Source organism: Giraffa tippelskirchi, chromosome 12 (genome assembly GCF_054371585.1).
Source record: "Giraffa tippelskirchi isolate mGirTip1 chromosome 12, T2T-mGirTip1v1.2.pri, whole genome shotgun sequence".
Taxonomy (NCBI): Eukaryota; Metazoa; Chordata; class Mammalia; order Artiodactyla; family Giraffidae; genus Giraffa; species Giraffa tippelskirchi.
The window spans coordinates 109,338,481-109,357,040 of NC_137286.1; the positions used below are offsets into that span (position 1 = coordinate 109,338,481).

Sequence of the window (18,560 nt, forward strand, 5' to 3'; positions counted from 1 at the left end):
ATAAAAGTTTGAATATGCACACACACTTTAAACTTCCCTTGTGTATTGCTGAACAAGCACGTACAAGATCATAATTACCCAGTAAGAGTGAAAGCTGGTAATCCCAAGGCTTTACAGGACAGATGATGTTATTTCAAGTCAAAGAAAAATATGCAGATAGAGAAGTAGAGGCAGCAAGAAAAAACCTGTATAATTTCTCCAGGAAATACTATTACTGTACAATGAGGTTTTTTGAAGGTCCTTCTGAAGTTTACTAATTTGCATCTAAAAAGTGGTATGCTCTGTCTCAATGGACCTTGTGTCAAACTCTGCAGTTTCATTTTATTTATTTAGCTTTGTGTATAACGTTCGTAGTATAAAGAAAAGCATTAAAACTCTTTAGAAGCAGTAAATAGATAAGAAGTTATTTGAACTAGTGCTAGCACATATGATGGGTATCTGTCCCTGACAGTCTATGGATTACAAATAATTCTGAGCCATCAATCATATCTTCTGTGGAAGAAAAAAAGCAAAACAAAAATGGTGATGGAAATGATATTTTTAGCCTCTTTCTAGTCTAGGATTCATGTGATTCATATATGGAGAGTATCTTATAACTATTAAGATAGTTAGGAGCCACCAAAAGCATCAGTCATGATAAAGAACTCAATCCTCATAGGCAGGTTAATTGGGGGACTAATCTGCACAGGGAAGGTAGATAGGGGGACAAAGTCTGCTGAACGTAAGTATAGGTCCAAGTTACACTTTGAGGACATAGAAGTGTGTATGCACAGGCACAGAACGTGACCCTGATATTGACAAACTATTGAATTCTTTTTCCTAGATTCTTCTGTAAACTTGACCCAACATGAGAAATGTTTTACCAGAATGGGAAAGGCTGAAGCTGAGCAGATAGGGAAGAAGCTATCTTTGGTCACAAAAAAAAACACAAAAAAGAAACAGGAATCCCTGGAATTTCATCTGAAATCTTGGACTCGGTAAATCATCCACAGGCAGTAGTTTGATAGGATGATTATTGATACAGGATGATTAGCTATCCTCTAAAAAACGTCTGTATTAGCTATCAAATTTTGATTGATTACTAGAAACTTCATTTATCATTTGTAATTGTATGGTGTTAAATGCACATTCTGAAAGAAAAGCATTTTCTTATTTTGTCATCTTTTAGTTCTCTCAAAGTACATCAATGAAAATATTGTTTACAATTGAAAATGTTTGATTAGGAATGTGTGAAACTTAAGTCATATTTCTTTTTCTCAGAGTAAGTTAGGAAGAAAACGAGGAGACTTTAAAAATATATCTAAAGCATATGCATAAACTGTATATGTGCATTTATATATAGATGATGCAAAACTTACGCACAAATTCCAACACAGGCTGACACACTGCACGTGTCTTGGCATGTGAAATTTTCCTATTCTTATACAAGGAAATTGTCAAATATATCCAAGATCTTTGTTACATTTATCAATGTTGAAAATGAAATATAAATTTCATTAATTGAGCCTTAGAAAATCTGAATTAATTTAGACATATCTGATATAACAAGTTGCATTCCAAAAAGAGCTTCTTCTGTCTTATATTTCATGCCATATATACAGCTTCAACCAGTGTTTAAAGTTAATTGACTAGCAATGATATTTCATTGAGTGTAGAATTCACCATATAAAACTGATTATAAGATGAAAAAAACACATTTTTTTAGATAAGCTGAAATTGTATAAAACATTTATTTAATTATTTTATGGAGGAGGTATTTCATAATCTAAATAGTAATGCCATTGTGTTTTTAGATTTTTGGACTTTGTGCTTCTTGAATTGTTTTGAGACAATTATATTGCAGAGTCTCAAGGTACCAATTGTTTGCCTTTTATGATCTGACTTTACTTTTTGAAACAACTGAAAGCGATCTGTAATGATGAACAGTAGCATTTTACAAAAAAGGAGAGATACAGAATAACACAGCACATTTTCTTCAGTGGCTTCAGTTCAGTTCAGTTCAGTTGCTCAGTTGTGTCCAACTCTTTGCGACCCCATGGACTACAGCATGCCAGGGCTCCCTGTCCATCACCAACTCCTGGAGTTTACTCATACTCGTGTCAGTTGAGTCAGTGATGCCTTCAGTGGCTTAGAAACTAGCTTTAAAGACAATTACAAAAGGGGACTTCCAAAATATTTTGAGACATGCTGATATTCAGTGAAGGAAGCAGAAGAGAGTCAATTTGAAGGACAGCACTCTAAGTGGGCTTCGATGGTGGCTTGAGTTTGATCCCTGAGTCAGAAAGATCCCCTGGAGAAGGGAATGGCAACCCATTCCAGTGTTCTTGCCTGGAGAATTCAGTGGACAGAGGAGCCTGGTGGCAGGCTGTGTAGTTCATGGGGTCACAAAGAATCAGTGTGAGCAACTAACACACACTTTTCTAAGTACATGATTTAAGTTATTAGCTAAAAGTCATTCTTGGCTTTATTCTTGGCTTATATTCAGGAATGTTCTTTTTGGATCTAAATTTAGAAAGAATAGTGCTGGTAGTCTGGTATGAGAGAACGAGATGAATGGTTATGGTCTTAAAAAGTAGTTTTGAGTGACAGAAACCTGAGGAAAATCTGATAAAGCAAGCTCGCTACCTATGACTTGAGCAGTAACATTTGGATATGGAAATCATATCAAAATATTTTTGAGAGTATTAATAAGCATTATTCAGTAGAGTATAACATAGTTATGTCCTGATAAACTGGAGGAAAATGTTTTAATTTTCTTTGCTTTGAAAAAATATAATACATAACTACCTACTGTACTCTGCCAGAATCAGAAAACAGAGAAACTAACCCAGTTGGAATAAACATGAGTAAGACTTTATATCTCTTTTCTTCTGGGTAGAGTGGCCTTTGTTCTGAACATTCAAAGTAGCTGGACTTCATTTTTTTCTAAAATCTACCTATTATTGCAGACAGTCACTGTGACTTTGAGCCTGATATTTGAAACAAAAATCACTCCCACATCTCAGTGATAATCACTACTTGCCCTGTGGCTCTTAGTTTTTCCTTTGAAAACATTACCGAGTCACCAATCTCTGTTATTTGTGCACTGGGGTTTATTCACTTCTCTGAATACAAATACAAAATTCAAACAGCTGTCAAAAACTTCTGTATGTCAAAAGCTTCTGTAGATTTAGGTAGCATCTATATAATAATGAGCTATATTCAGAACAATGTAGTTACCTTCAAAGAGCAAAGCACTCCAATATTGTGTTTCAAATGTGGACACAACATTCCAGAAGGTAAAAGCTCAAAAACATTAGCAATATTTTTGGAAGATAAGAAAGTGAACACTTTTAAAATCGCCTGACACTTAAGACCCAGTATGTGTACCCAGAAATTCCTTCTGTTTTTGTCTGGGACAGAGACTGAAAGATGGTCTCAGGATAAAACATTTACAAAATTTTCCACACCAAAGGTAACTTATATGACACAATTTGGCCTATGCATTAAATAACAGTAAGGTACTCTGCAATTTGAGAAAAAGAAATAATTACATTTCCTAAAGTTTATATTTAGGATCTCAATAGTCAAAAATATATTGTCTTAAGTACACAATGTTAAAAATGATTGGCAAATTTCTAGTCTGGAATAAATTATTTTCAGTGAAATTATTCTTGTGAACAAATGCTAAAATTATGCTTATCTAAATGAAATGGGAGAATGCAATTAAATATTTGAAAGAAAACTTGCTCTATCTTGAAGATGTAAAAAGATTAGGACACTAATGTAAAATGCAGGCTTCAGTTAATAATAATGTATCAATATTATTTATTGTAAGATGTCTCAAAGTGTTAATAGGAGAACCTATTCAGGAGAAGAGTATATATGGAAAGTTCATAATTTGTGCACAATTTTTGTGGAAACCTAAAACTGCTTTTAAAAATAAAATTTATTATTTTAAAAATACAAGGATTAAACAAGAAAAGATTGGAGGAAAAGACTTTACTAGTGAAAGTGAAGAGAATTCAGGCTATTTTCATGGAATTTAAAAGATGATGGTGCTGTTTTGCATTATATTAAATTTTACTTCTATAGAATTTAGTGTGTGTGTGTGTGTGTGTGTGTGTGTGTGTGTGTGTGATATGGATACTCATGTATTACCACTATTATATTTAGCCTGATTGATCCTTTTTAAGTCATAAATAAAGATTCTATACTTACATAATTATATGCATTTAAAAAAGAATATTTCTATATGTATAATTTTGTGATTTTTGCTACAATTAAATTTTAAAATTTTTGAAATAGTATAAACTTTAATAGGTTCTCCAATAAGGAGACACTTTAATTTATATTTTACAATGATATAAGCCAATTTTGACACTTTAGGGACATATTTCAGATAGTCAACTTCATGAAGATGAAATGAAATGTTCTTCATATCACAAAATAATTCTGATCTAGTTTATGTCTTAACCTGACAGATGGAAGAAGATAGATGATGGTACTTTGGGGATTAAGGAATTACTTTCCTGGAATAGATCATACAGCTTAATGTCTATAGAAAGCATCTTATCTTAGGTTTCACAGACTGACAAAGCACAAGGAGAATGTGGTTCAGATATCTTGTTTGATCACTAACTTTTCAGAGACATGAAAATCTAGATTTTCATTGAGACTGCAATGTGGGTGATAACTGATCAAACCAATTTTAGTTCCTAGGAAACTCTGACAGAAAAAGCTCTTTTTTGTGAAGGGAACCATCATTTGACTCTCAAACATAATCTCTCCTTATGTTTGTAGAGCAATATTGTTAGTACTATCATAGTGAAGGAAGAAGTCAAAAATTAACAGGTTGAGACTTAAATCTATTTTAGTAATATATGTTGAAAAATCTTACAAAGTATTCTGTTCACTAAATTCATTATGAAGTTTCAAACTATATGCAAGAGATGTACACATTAACAAGATAGATTAAAAGGAAAACTATAAAAAATTTTGAGCCCCCATAAAATGGACCTATCTGCAATTATACCATCAAAGAACTTGAAAATATGGAGAATGCATGCCATTATAGAATGGTTTAAGCTTCAAAAAATTCCCTAGCACTCTTTATTCAGCCATGTAACAAAAACTGTTAACCACCCACTTTCTATTAGGTACTCTTAAATACTGATGGAACTTTTTCAGTCAAGAATGGCACAATCTCTCCACTCATAAGACTTACAATCTAATAAATGAAATAGATGAGTAAATTATTACAAATGTGTTAGGTATTATGAAAAAGAAATTCAGGGTATAAAAAATGTATATAATAGAAGGATCCAACTCAACCCAGGAAGTTTTTCAGTAAGGGCTATGGCAGCCCATGCATGGCTACTTGACAGACCCTAGAAGGCTATGAATCACAATCCCACTAGCTTATAATTCCAGGTGAAAATATGAATTAATAACTCCAGAAGTAGACCCTTGTCTACTTTTTTTTTTTTAGTTTGGCTGCATAGGGTCTTGGTTTCAATACACAGGGAACTTTGTTGTGGCATGTAGGATCTAGTTCCTTCACCAGGGATCGAATCCAGGCCCTCTGCATTGGAAGCATGGGGTCTTAACTACTGGACCACCAGGGGATTCCCATTGTCCACTTTTTTTTTTTGCTTTCCCATGTGAAACTCAAACTCTATATCCCCTAAATGAATATATCATTAAAAGTTTTAGATGCTACTGAAGCAGATTTACCAACGCTTCTGAAGATCTCTTGATTTTTACTGGTTCCACTGAAATACATAAACATAAGCATGCATGTAGTGATGTTTACATTTTTAGGATTTAATCATTAGGTCTCAGTAATTCTGGGTACTTAATAATGGTGTTTTGATACACTATTGCTCGTTTCAGAATTTCTTTAAATATCTGTACTTTTCAGCTTACTATCAAAAATTGTGATAAAAAATTATACATTAAGAACATTATGACAAATCAGAACTAAAACTAGAAATTCCTCAAAGTCAGGAACCATATTTTATGCAACTTGATATATTTAGCATCTGTGATAGTCCTAAGCATCTGACAGCCATCTGAAATATGTATTGCATGAAAATATATCAAAATCTACATAATCACAAAACTTTCTTTTCTTTAATGACAGTGTCAAAATAAAAGAACTAGCTTGATTGAATGTTCTTTTAAACATGTAAGGAAAATATTTATCTGTTTAGAAAATAATACTGAAAAGGTACCTGAGTTGGCAGATGAAAAAAAAATGATAAGCAGATAAACTCAGCATTTTTAATAACTAAAAAAGCATACATCAATGGAAGTGAAATGGACTCTATGGAACTGTTGATTGTTTCAGTGGATTTTTCAACCATTATCATTCTTAAGGCCATTCAACAGGTTGTATCCTTGCCTCTGTTGTCTTTCTTTAGGAACTAGGAAGGTCTCTGCCATGGATGACTTCTCTCTTATGAAAGAAAATAGAGACTCATAATTAGTCAAAACCAGCAGTTAAGCCCAACGAGACCCCTCTCCCCCACCGACAAGTGATCAGACTCCTGATCACAGGTTAAAAATATCCTAAGGCAGCAAATAGCTATACAGAATGAAAAAGAGAAAAGAGGTAAGGTCTTCAAGTGTTTCTTTTCATGTGTAGAAAATATCTGAATAGATATTTTAGGTCATAGAATTCTAAATCTTTAAGAATCTTTTCAGTGTTATGAATGCCACAATAAGGCTTTATTAGCTAAACTATGCTTCCCATACAACATTCTTAATGTTTCTTCTCTTTTTATGAGAACAATCACTCAAAAATATTTAGTTTAAGTGTTTTAAATATTATAATACTTTTAAAAATATAAGCCATTCTGACTGTAATGTAAGTTACATAATACATAAGGATATATATTTGTGATAAACATTAAGGTACATAATGCTCAAAAGCAAGATAAAATTCCTTAAGTAATTGCTTTAAGATTATTTCTTATGAAACCTCTTTCTTAGATTAATAGCTTTTTGCAATATAAATTTTGACACAGAAGAAATGATGACTTTTGCTGGAATCAAAATTATTCCAACATATTTACTCCTAATAGTGTTTAATTTCATATTGCAATGATTAATCAGAGTGGATGACTTTATTTTCTGCTGTTTTAACTACAAGAAATGATCTCTTCTGTTTTTATCCTATTATAAGGATCATTACAAAAGTGGGAAACAATTAACACCAGGTTTAATGCCTGAGTGCTACAGAGCTGAAGTAATTGCACTCAAGGTCTGCTAACTTTTTAATCAGGCATTTGGTTGCAAGCTGCTTGCAATTGATTCTGAGAGAACTAACGCTACCTAAGGAGGAAAGCAGGTGTGCCAGGAAAGCAGGCATATTGGCAAAACAAATGAAAGATTTTAAAAGGGGAAAAAAAAGCAGGAAAACCAAAGCAAATGCTTATCATCAGGCCACTTATTTGATTCAGCCTGTTACTGAAAAACTATAGTTGTGAGCACAAGCATTATGGGGGAGGCCCTACTGACCTACAGCTTTCAAAATATAATACTAATGCTAGCAATGAAGCCTCAGTCCATCCCAAATATAGTGAATTGAGTTAGTTAAGAGAAAAAGCTTGAAATTTCCATATTCACAAGAGTTTAAGACACCATCAGAGGTTCCTGGAATTACATCCTAATTAGAAAAGTTCCTTCTTGTTTGCATTCAGGCTGCTCTTTGAAAAACAAATTTGGTTAGGTACTTTGTTCTCTCTTAAAAAAAATTCAGTTTTTCTCTGAAAGCTAATGACATTTTCTATTTCTTTTCTTTAATGTCGTTCACCTACTGTGAAAGTGACTCCTTTTAGGCAAGGTGCACACATTTCAAGGTGTGTGCATCCCTTAGGAGTACTGAAAGTTGGGGTATTTAAAAGATCCCCTCCTCTATAGTCCCTTGAAAGGGTTAATGAAAAGTGAAAGTGAAAATGTTAGTCACTCAGTGTGTCCAACTCTTATGATCCCAGAGGCAGCCTGCCAGGCACCTCTGTCCATGAGATTTTCCAGGCAAGAATACTGAAATGGGTTGCCATTCCCTTCTCCAGGGTATCTTAACTCATTTAATACTATTGTAAAAGCGCTTTCCACTAACAGGACAATAGCCTGATAAGAAGCAGATGAATTCTTATAAAACTCCAAGTTTGAACATTTTTATGATGGTTAGGTACACCATAGATCTCCATTTACACAGAGAAAGGAAAACAAACGGCAGATTTAGCCATTACCTGGTGAATTCCAGGACAGAGTTATTGTTTTCTTGAATTCTCCAAAGAAAATAAGAACATTTAAATGTTTAGAATATAAAGGAGACCTACTTCTTGCCCCAGAAGAGCAAGTCAGAGTACAAATAAGAAAAAGAGACAACAGAAAGGAGTTTTCTAAAGCAAAGTCTTATGTGCGTTTTAATTACACTTGTGTGCTGGGCTACCAGGCAATCGGCGTTAGAATTCATTAGGATGCCTCAGAACCCAGAATAAAGTACACAGAGATCAATGGATCTAACACGTGATAGCCATTTACATGAGTTTCTATTCCAGCTCCGAATAAGTTAGGGAAGGCTCAGCTAAGTCTGTGTGGATCATTTCAGCTTCCAATGAGCTCTCACTCAGCTTCTCCCACTGTAAGAAGCGGGCACTGAATCACTGCTGCTTCTGTCGTTTCTAGGTGAAGGGCTAATACGAGTAAACAGAAGGCACCTGGCATCAGTCCATCTGAACATAAAGTCCCTTAATCATATGAGACTCCCACATGGCCATGATCCCAAGAAACTCAGGAAGGATGCCAAGTAAGAGGAGAACAAAGAGACTGGCAGGCAAAGGAGCCCCTTGGTGGCCTCGAATGACACAAGGATGGCTTTTGCCAGATTAAAGACTATGCGCTTTCTGACTCCAAATGTGACTTTAAACAAAATCCTCACTCTCTGTGCAGAATTTTATGGCAATTTGGAGCTCATATTGATGCGATCCTTTGGTATTCAGTAGGCCTGAATGATGTGTGTGTGTGTGTTATTTTTGTATATTACAAATTTTGTATATTTTATATATTACAAAAATAACATTCAATGTATTACATGTATTATATCCCATGTAATTACATGTGTATGACATTCCAAGAATTCATGGAAATATATGCCATAATAGTTCTTCCTGGCAGTGGAGCAGGGAAAGGCATCCCCAAACTAGGCACACTTGTGAGTGTGAAGTAACACTGTTGTAGCCATGCATTCCGGGAAACAAATTCACTCAGAAGGACAATGCAGATAGTGGAGTGCAGTTTATTACACCGGTGGGCCCAAGGCAGAGTCTCCTTTAGGCAACGACCTTGACCAACTTTTGTGAAAACCTTATGTACCTTAAGTGTACTGCTCAAGCCTACATCCCCAAATTCTTTAAACCTAGCCTGGAAAGTGTTAAAGGGAGATACAATCAGGTTACAGCCATGATTCATAATCAGAAGGGTCAACTGGTTATACATTGTAGCCTACACCAATGGGTGCCATAAAGATTACAAAGGCGATTGATTACATAGGGGATTAGTACATTCTTTTTGGCCACGGGAAATCTTGGTATGGAATCTGGTATTTATCAGTCCAGAAGGCCAGTTCGGCTGTAGGTACCTTATCCCCATGGCTACCAGGCACATAGTCCAAAGCTCACTGAAAGTGCAAGATGGAGTTTCCTTCTTTTTCAAGATGGAGTCGGCCCGGCCTGTTCCTTTCCTCCCTCAGCACCACTTATACAGATTACCCAGTCTGTTGTGATATTATTAGCATAATGTTAGTCTTCCAGTGCCTCCACATCAAAGAATTCTATTAGAGACTCCTTGCCTTTGCTAGACATTGATTCTTTGCATTTTTTGTGTTGAGTGGCTTGAGTTTCCTGAAGTAACTTAACATGATCAAATTTGTTTAAGAAATAACATTATTGGATAAATTGGTTGACTGATGCCAGTGTCACTCAATGTATTTAGAGATAAAACTTTTACCCCTTAAAAATAATAAATGCAATAAGAAGAAACACTATTAATTTGAATTGTATTTAATATTCAAGTATTTCTTGTATCTATTCTAATTTCTCAAGTAGAAAAAAAATTCATTTTTGCTTAAGAGGTACTTATAGTTTTTAAAGCTGTTTATTCATTTGTTCCAGACCATTGCTTAAGCTATAGGATAAACAATTTTTAAGGGTAATGTTTAGTCATGATCCTTTGTTGGTTAATTTACATTTTATTTCCACGTCTTTCCTCAATACACACATGAATGTGTATGTACATAGTTATTGTCAATTTCACCTCTGTTTCTGTACTGTAAGCATGAATTACTTTCAAATTTGAAACACCTAAGTTATTATGCCTAATGAACACAATTTAAACACCCATTTGTTTATTCACAATGTTTTCTTAAAAATGTATACATGAATTCTAGATTCAGGATGTGTCATATAATCCATGCTCTAAGAAAGTATTATGTTGTAATTTAATTGTCAGCATTACTTTCTTAACTGTACATAAAATAATGTTTCTCTGTGTTTTGCAATCTAAGGTCTCTCAGATTTGGGCTCTCAGTACCTCTCTTAGAAATACTGTTAGAAGCCAGGAGGAGGAAAAAATGGAACTAATACTCTTCGAGGATTTATTGTTTACTGGTCGGTATATTAGGAACTTTATATTAAAATGAAAGTGAAAGTGTGTCGTTCAGTCATGTCTGACTTTTTGCTACCCCATGGACTGTAAGTCTTCCAGGCTCCTCTGTCCATGGAATTCTCCAGAATTCCAAGAATACTGGAATGGGTTGCCATTGCCTTCTCCAGGGATCTTCCTGACCCAAGAATCCAACCCTGGTCTCCTGCATTACCATCTGAACCACCGAACAAAGACTTAAAAATTAGCATCCTTTTTTTGCAAAGGAGGAAAGAGACAAAGAGCTTCAGTGATTAACTTGCTCTAGGACATACTTTTTTGTGTAAGGGTCAAACCCCTTGCTTGTTATTTTTTGCATATACTTTCTCCACTTGCACAAAGAAAGTAAACACACACACACACACACACACACACACATCCCAAATTATCCCCAATGATGAGAAAAGTGACTCAAATTTTGAAAAATGACAAAAAATATAAAAATGATCAATGCAATGATAAATTGTCTACACTTCCACTAGTTTCTGAGCATCTTGTTTGTTTTGCATGTGTGAGTGTTCACTCACTTCAATTGTGTCTGACTCTTTGCAACTCTATGGACTGTAGCCTGCCAGGCTTCTCTGTCCACAGGATTCTCCAGGCAAGAATACTGGAGCGTGTTGCCATTTCCTCCTCCAAGTCCTGTTTGTTTTACTGTCAAATATATCCCCAGTCTTACTGAGATCAGTGTTTGATAAATAATGACTGAATCACAGTTTCAAAGGCATATTTTGTGCATACCCTCATCATTTAGGAAGAGATCTAACATCATCAGACTTATTAGACTCAATTATACATTTAAGGTTTACATTCTAGGGGAGGACCACTGCGCCAAGTTATAGCATGAGTTATAGAAAAATAAGTACACTAAAACAGGCCTTGGGACATGTGAAACCAGATACAGTTTAATGTGGTTTATCCCTCCATTTAGGGTATATAATTTGTGTGTTTAGCAGAAGCAGCAGCAAAAAGAATGCCTGCTTTGTCTTCAGCAGTTTTTTTTTTTTCCTTTTTTCTCCCATTTTAAAGCACAGATATCCTGTTAAATTTTCCCTAAGAGACTTTAACGCATTTATTTCCTATTATTACTTCTGAACAGTCACCTACTCTCCCATTAGCAGCTCTTTCCAGGCCTTAGTCTCTTCCTTCTCTATTTCTTTTTCTGTTCCAATTTAATGATTTTAAGGAATCATTAAAAACTGTGGTCTGACTTTTTCCTCAAAGGCGCCCTGATTAGGGGATAGCGTTTGTGTTTTAGTTTATTTTGACCTTAGGATTGGTAAATGGGCAAAGACCAGAGAAAGTGGCATACGACAAGTTTATAGAGCTGATGATGGTACTGTTTAAGGTGTCATTGCTCTGCTGGTGCTAAAACAAAACTATTAACTGCTGGAGGATTCTAAGTTATACTGCTGGAGAAATGGAAAGTATTACATCATTCCAACATTCAGAGACAGATGAATGCCTGAAATTCTTCTCTCTGTCTCTCACACACACATTTTTCTTGGTGAGTTGAAGATGATTGCACACCACCATACAGTCAAGCAAGTCATGATTTGATGGGATGTAGAATATTAAAGAAAAATACTGGAGGAGGAGACTTTCCAATTTCCTAAGGGTTTCTTGGGAAAGTAGAACTATTTCTTCTATCTTAAATGCCTTCAGTACCAGCTTTCTTTCACCTGAAGAAGGAAGAACTGTCTCGGCTACTTGCATTAGAGAGAGTTGAAGCCATTATGTTTTCACTCTTTTCTACTTTGAGCTTCCTTTGTTGCTATCATTGGCATTATTAATCAATCATTCCATTAGCTGAGTAGTAAGTTGCATTTAGATAAGATTGCCTGAAAATATGAAAGAAGTGTGTTCAAATATTGATTACTTGTTGGTTGCTTTGTTCGCAAATATTTTCTCCCATCTTGGGGGTTGTCTTTTCAGTTTGTTTACGGTTTCTTTTGCTGTGCAAAAGCTTTAAAGTATAACTTGGTCCCATTTGTTTATTTTTGTTTTTATTTTCATTACTCTAGGAGGTGGGTCAAAAAGATCTCCCTATAATTTATATCAAAGAGTGTTCTGTCTATGTTTTCCTCTAAGAGTTTTATAGTGTCTGGCCTTACATTTAGGGCTTTAATCCATTTTGAGTTTGCTTTTGTGTACGGTGTTAGGGATTGTTCTAATTTCATTCTTTTACAAGTAGCTGTCCAGTTTTCCCAGCATCATTTATTGAAGAAACTGTCTTTTCTCCATTGCATATTCTTGCCTCCTTTGTCATAGATTAGGTGACCATAGATGCATGGGTTTATCTCTGAGCTTTCTATGCCAGTTTTCTATCAATGTTCCATTGATCTATATTTCTGTTTTTGTGCCAGTACCATGCTGTCTTGATTACTATAGCTTTATAGTATAGCCTGAAATCAGACAGCCTGATTCCTCTAGCTCCATTTTTCTTTCTCATGATGGTTTTGGTTATTCAGGGCCTTTTTTTGTTTCCATACAAATTATACAATTTTTATTCTAATTCTGTGAAAAATGCCATTAGTAATTTGATAGGGGTTGCACTGAATCTGGAGATTGTTTTGTGTATATAGTTATTTTCACAGTATTGATTCTTCCAATCCAAGAACATGGTATGTCTCTCCATCTGTCTGTGTCATCTTTGATTTCTTTCATCAGTATTCTATAATCTCTAAAATATACAAACAACTCATGCTGTTTAATATTTAAAAAATAAACAACCTAGTTAAAAAAGGGGTGGAAGATCTAAATAGACATTTCTCCAAGGATGACATGCAAATGGCCAACAAGCACATGAAAATACACTCAACATCACTAATTATTAGATAAATGCCAATCAAAACTACAGTGAGGTAACATCTCAAATTGGTCAGAATGGCCATCATCAAAAAAAATCTACAAACAGTAAATGCTGGAGAGGATGTGGACAAAAGGGAACCCTCCTACGCTGGGTGGGAAGGTAAACTGGTACTGCTACTATGGAGAACAGTCTGGCGGTTCTTCAAAAGCTAAAAATAGAAGAACCATATGAACCAGGAATCCCACTCCTGGCTCAAAGAAGAGAAAATTATACACCCAAAGAAAATTATAATTCAAAAAGATACTTGCACTCCAATGTTCATTGTAGCACTATTTACAATAGATGGGACATGGAAGCCGTCTAAACACCCATCAACAGAAGAATAGATAAAGATGATGAAGTACATAGATACAATGGAAAGTTAGCCATTAAAACGGAATGAAATAATGCCATTTGCAGTTAACGTGGATGGACCTAGAGAGTGTCATACTGAGTGAAATAAGTCAGAAAGAGACAATTAAATACCATGTAATATAACTTATATGTGGGTCTTCCCAGATGGTGCTAGTAGTAAAGAATCTCCTTGTCAATGCAAAAGACAGACACAGGCTCAGTCCCTGGATTAGGAAGAGTCCCTGGAGGAGGTCATGTTAACCCACTCCAGTATTCTTGCCTGGAGAATCCCATGGACAGAAGGGCCTGCTGGGCTATGGTCCAATAGGGTTGCAAAGGGTCAGACATGACTGAAGTGACAGCACGGCACAGCACATCACTTATATACGGAATCTAGAAAAATGCTACAAATGAACTTATTCACAAAGCAGACATAGAAACACAGATGTAGAGAACAAACTTATAGATACGAAGGTGGAGAGAAAGGGATTAATTGGTATACTGGCAATGTTTGATATATATATATATATACACCACTTGTTTAAAATAGGTAACTAACAAGAACCTAAAAGAAAAGAAAGGAATACGCAAACAAGCAGGACATCCAGAAGAAAAATTATATGACTTGTATACCAATGTCCAAACAATTTTACGTATCAAACATTTTAAAGAAGCCATGTAACTGGAAAGTCTTAAATTAAGATTCTATCTAAAGGGAAAAAATTCATTACTAATGTATTTAACTGCCTATGGTGACAAATCTACTCAGATATCTGACTTCAAATGACCAATACCTTCATATGTAATGCTTTGCTGAAACAAATGACAAAAAGTTTTGATTGTGAGGTTTTTCTTTCTTATTCAATTTCTATTAGCAATAGTAGTTTTAAGGTTGTGCAGTACAAATATTTTGGTGAAGCTTTCTAGAAATATATCTAGCCATTATTCATATTTTCTTATTGTTTATTATGTTTGTAATTAAAATTTAAAGCAGTTCACATAAGTATTAAAGTAATTCTTGAAAATAGAACTGAGGATAGCAGTAAAAAAAAATCAAAATTTAACAAGCTGGTATTCATAAACAAAACAGTGAAAAAGCAAGTTTATGTATGAATTGAATTTTTATGAGGACTTGGCAATAGGTTGTTTTAGCTATAGCTGTAATTGTGCCACCATTTCCTATAGCCTTTGATAGGAAATGAACATTAAGAACTAAGAACTTCAAAATGAATCTTATTTCTTGAAGAAAGTTTTAACCGAGCATTCCCTTTCCCTGGCTGACACTGCAGAATTGAGATAACTCTGAAACCTGACACTTCGATATGAGTTCTAGCGCCAGGAGCATGAGTGTCCTTCACTTTGATCTTTACTTCCAGGAACTAACTTTAAGTGACACTTCTCATTAGCCCTCACCAGCTCTTCCCCAAAGCTCCCTGTCTTTCACTAGTTGTGAATGAGGACTCTGACTGATGGCATCACGTATCTGCTGAGTAACAATTTGTTTTGAATGTGCAGTTTCAGGATCTTTTGCTAATTAAAATTGCTTTACCACTGAGAGGTCTCCTGAGGTTTACCCTTGTTTATCTGGGTTAGACTATGAAATTATCCTTGAGCCAACCCTAGGATCATAATTTGTTGCTAATTCAAATGAAAAAGTTGGAAATAAATTGATAAAATTGGCCTCAATTTTATCCACAAACATGATTAGCTTCATCATAAACCAAATAAATACATGCACAGATACACAGACTGATGCCTGAAGGCAAACTCTCTCCGTGGGCCAGTGGAGCTATATGACTAACTTGCAGATACGCTATTTATAAAGAGAGAAGAATAGACTTTGGACAAACTGAATTTTCTGGTTGATTTATAATTATAACCATATAGTTCTAAAGTTCAAATAGCATAGCTCTTTGGCATGAACATGTACACTCTTTAGGGTATAATCACTCAAAGCCAACTAGTAAAATATCTCAGGCTTCCTTTCTCACATAAAGTTAATGCTACGATAGCATGTTGATAAATTATTGTTCATGTGTGTGTTTTGTGAGTGTCTGTGTTTGGGGAGAGGGGTAGAATAAGAATGGGAAGACTTCTAGAAACTTTGATTCTTTCAGTGCAGTCAGAAACTTTGAGACAAAATATCGAGTATATGAAAGATGAGATCCAGTTGAACTAGCTAAATAAATGATTTAAGGCAGCAATATGGAAAACAAGACTTAAATGTCAATGAACTAAACAGGTCTCCTAATTTACATAGATTGTCCAAGATATTTTGTATTCAGTATTCAGCAAAGGGCCTGGCATCCAGTAGACCTTCAGACATGTGCGAGAAGGTAAGTGTGAAAGGACGGATGGTCAAGGTGTGAAGGAAGAAGTTGGTATAGGGCTCTGGTCTGTCTTCAACTCAATCCAAGTCAAGGACAAATAATGGAAGGCAAAGAAGCAAAAACTATATAATTCAGTTTTGAAACATGGTGTGTTTTGCAAGAATTAAGGAAAACTGTTGCCTAAGATTTTGCAACTAATTTTGAATTAAAACACTTCTAGCTTAGATTTCAAGTTGTCCTATTGCTTTCTATAACTATAGAATATTGAGTTCACTTATAATTTATAAAAATAAGTATTGATGTTACATATTTATTGAGACATGATTAAATATCTTTTTCCCTCAACTTCTTAAGAAACTAGTCCCCACTGGAGAATCTTAACAGTCTTATCCTAAATCATGTAAAAAGAGGGAAATAGATATACAAGTAAGTTGTCCTAGTCTTGGTTAGATTTTAGATATTTACTGGCTTGTGATATTTCATAAATTTTGGTAGATTTCTCATTTATGTTACTTAGGAGATTGATATCTTGGGATATTTAAAATTGAAACATGCATTTGTCCAAAGCAAAAACAGAAACAAAAAGGTAAACAAAGCAACAGCAAAGAAAAAAAAAAAACAGAAAACCCTTTAACCATTGCTATTAACTGTAGCTTTAAAGGCAGAAATATCCTTCCAAATGTCAAGGAAAGAAATCTGGGTAGAACCTGACAGCATGAGAGAAAAATGCTGCTGAATTAGCACTATCTGAGAGGGCCTTGGGGAATAGAGCATATATTATCATCTTTGATAGTCAGTGACAAAAAGAAATTTGAGAAATGAAGATGAAAGTTTTCATAGATATGCAGGTATATTTGCTAAAATATAAAAATGGCCTATATCCTAAAATACATAAATTATTTGAAAGAGAATAAATGGTTATGCATATGAATTTATCTGTAAACACCCTGGTATCATTGACCTATAAATTATTACTGTGTTTTCTGACACATGAATTGAATGCACAGACAGAATTCAGACATGAAAATCAGTTAGTTTTTAAATGTTTCCCCTAATATCCTGTTTTTGTCAAATATTAAGTTCACCCTGGTTTATTCTGTAATTCATTACTTCCTATTGTGAATTAGAGATGTGCACATGCCTTGAAGTTTCCAGAGAATCCTTTTTGGTATTGCCTGATCTAAACCGAGGCATATGTTAAAGCTTCCTGCACAAGGCCAGACTCTGGTCATGCTCTGCACCCCACGGTGCTCATTCGAGTGAAGAGCCATCTTTGAAGGCAATTGGAGCTTCTTGCTTAGCTGAGCACCATGGAGCTTGGAGCAAGATAAAAAAAGAATCACAGACTTTCAACTGCAATTCTGCTAGCAGGACACACTGAATCCATCCAACTGGACCATTGTGGGATAACTTCACTAGCCTCTTCGCTACATAGAAAATACAATCTAGTCTAATTGGCCAACAGTAATTTCCATTAAAAATGAGAAAATTGTTTCTAAACATGATCAAGATTTTTTATTGAAATTTTCTTCTGAATAATTTGTCCATATGCATACATAATTCTTCCATTTACAGTCTGTACAATTTTATCTGGGTTGGCATAAAGATAAATACGAAATTCATTTTATGGTGAAGCCACGAAAATAGCTTATAGCAATTTCATCAGGTCAAGAGTGTCCACGGGAGTTTGTTATGACTTCTTTGAAAGCTGAAGGTTGAGTCCCACAACCAGTAATTTTCAGGTCCCTTCCCAAATAAGTTCTTACTGTTTTTCTTTTTTTCCAAAATAAAGATTCAAATATCTCGCCTAATGCATACTGAGTGAAAAAGAAATTGACAAGTTTTTCAAGTGATTCAGATACACCATTAAGTTTGGGGACCACTGCGCTAAGAGTCAGACACGACTGAGCGACTTCACCTTCACTTTTCACTTTCCTGCATTGGAGAAGGAAATGGCAACCCATTCCAGTGTTCTTGCCTGGAGAATCCCAGGGACGGGGGAGCCTGGTGGGCTGCCGTCTATGGGGTTGCACAGAGTCGGACACGACTGAAGCGACTTAGCAGCAGCAGCAGCAGCTCTAGATATTATGACTCCTAAAAATTCCCATAAAGTTCAAGAAAGTTTCCATAAAGTTTAATTTCTGAAAGGTCAAATATGGCATATTCTTCTTGAAACTATGATCTATATTCCCATGGGAAATAATATTCTTAGAGAGGCAGGCATAGGTATAAACACCTCAGTTTTCTCATGTGCAATCTATGCAATGTATCTCCTATCCACCATTTCTTCTATATTCTTACTTTCACTACCTGTTCTAAACATGTACACTTTGTGC

At 35.0% G+C, this 18,560-nt stretch overlaps 1 protein-coding gene and 1 long non-coding RNA gene across 2 annotated transcripts in view; one reads left to right on the forward strand and one right to left on the reverse strand.

Annotated features, from left to right (window-relative positions):
• Positions 1 to 18,560, reverse strand: part of PCDH9 (protocadherin 9) — a 1,072,888-nt gene that overhangs the window by 371,310 nt on the left and 683,018 nt on the right. The window lies entirely within an intron of this gene.
• The window catches only part of LOC145530597 (uncharacterized), a 98,258-nt gene that overhangs the window by 67,721 nt on the left and 11,977 nt on the right, over positions 1 to 18,560 (forward strand). Inside the window, exons 4-5 of the long non-coding RNA XR_014071925.1 lie at positions 824 to 977; positions 6,405 to 6,595. This is a non-coding gene — a long non-coding RNA (uncharacterized LOC145530597). The remainder of the gene's footprint in view (positions 1 to 823; positions 978 to 6,404; positions 6,596 to 18,560) is intronic.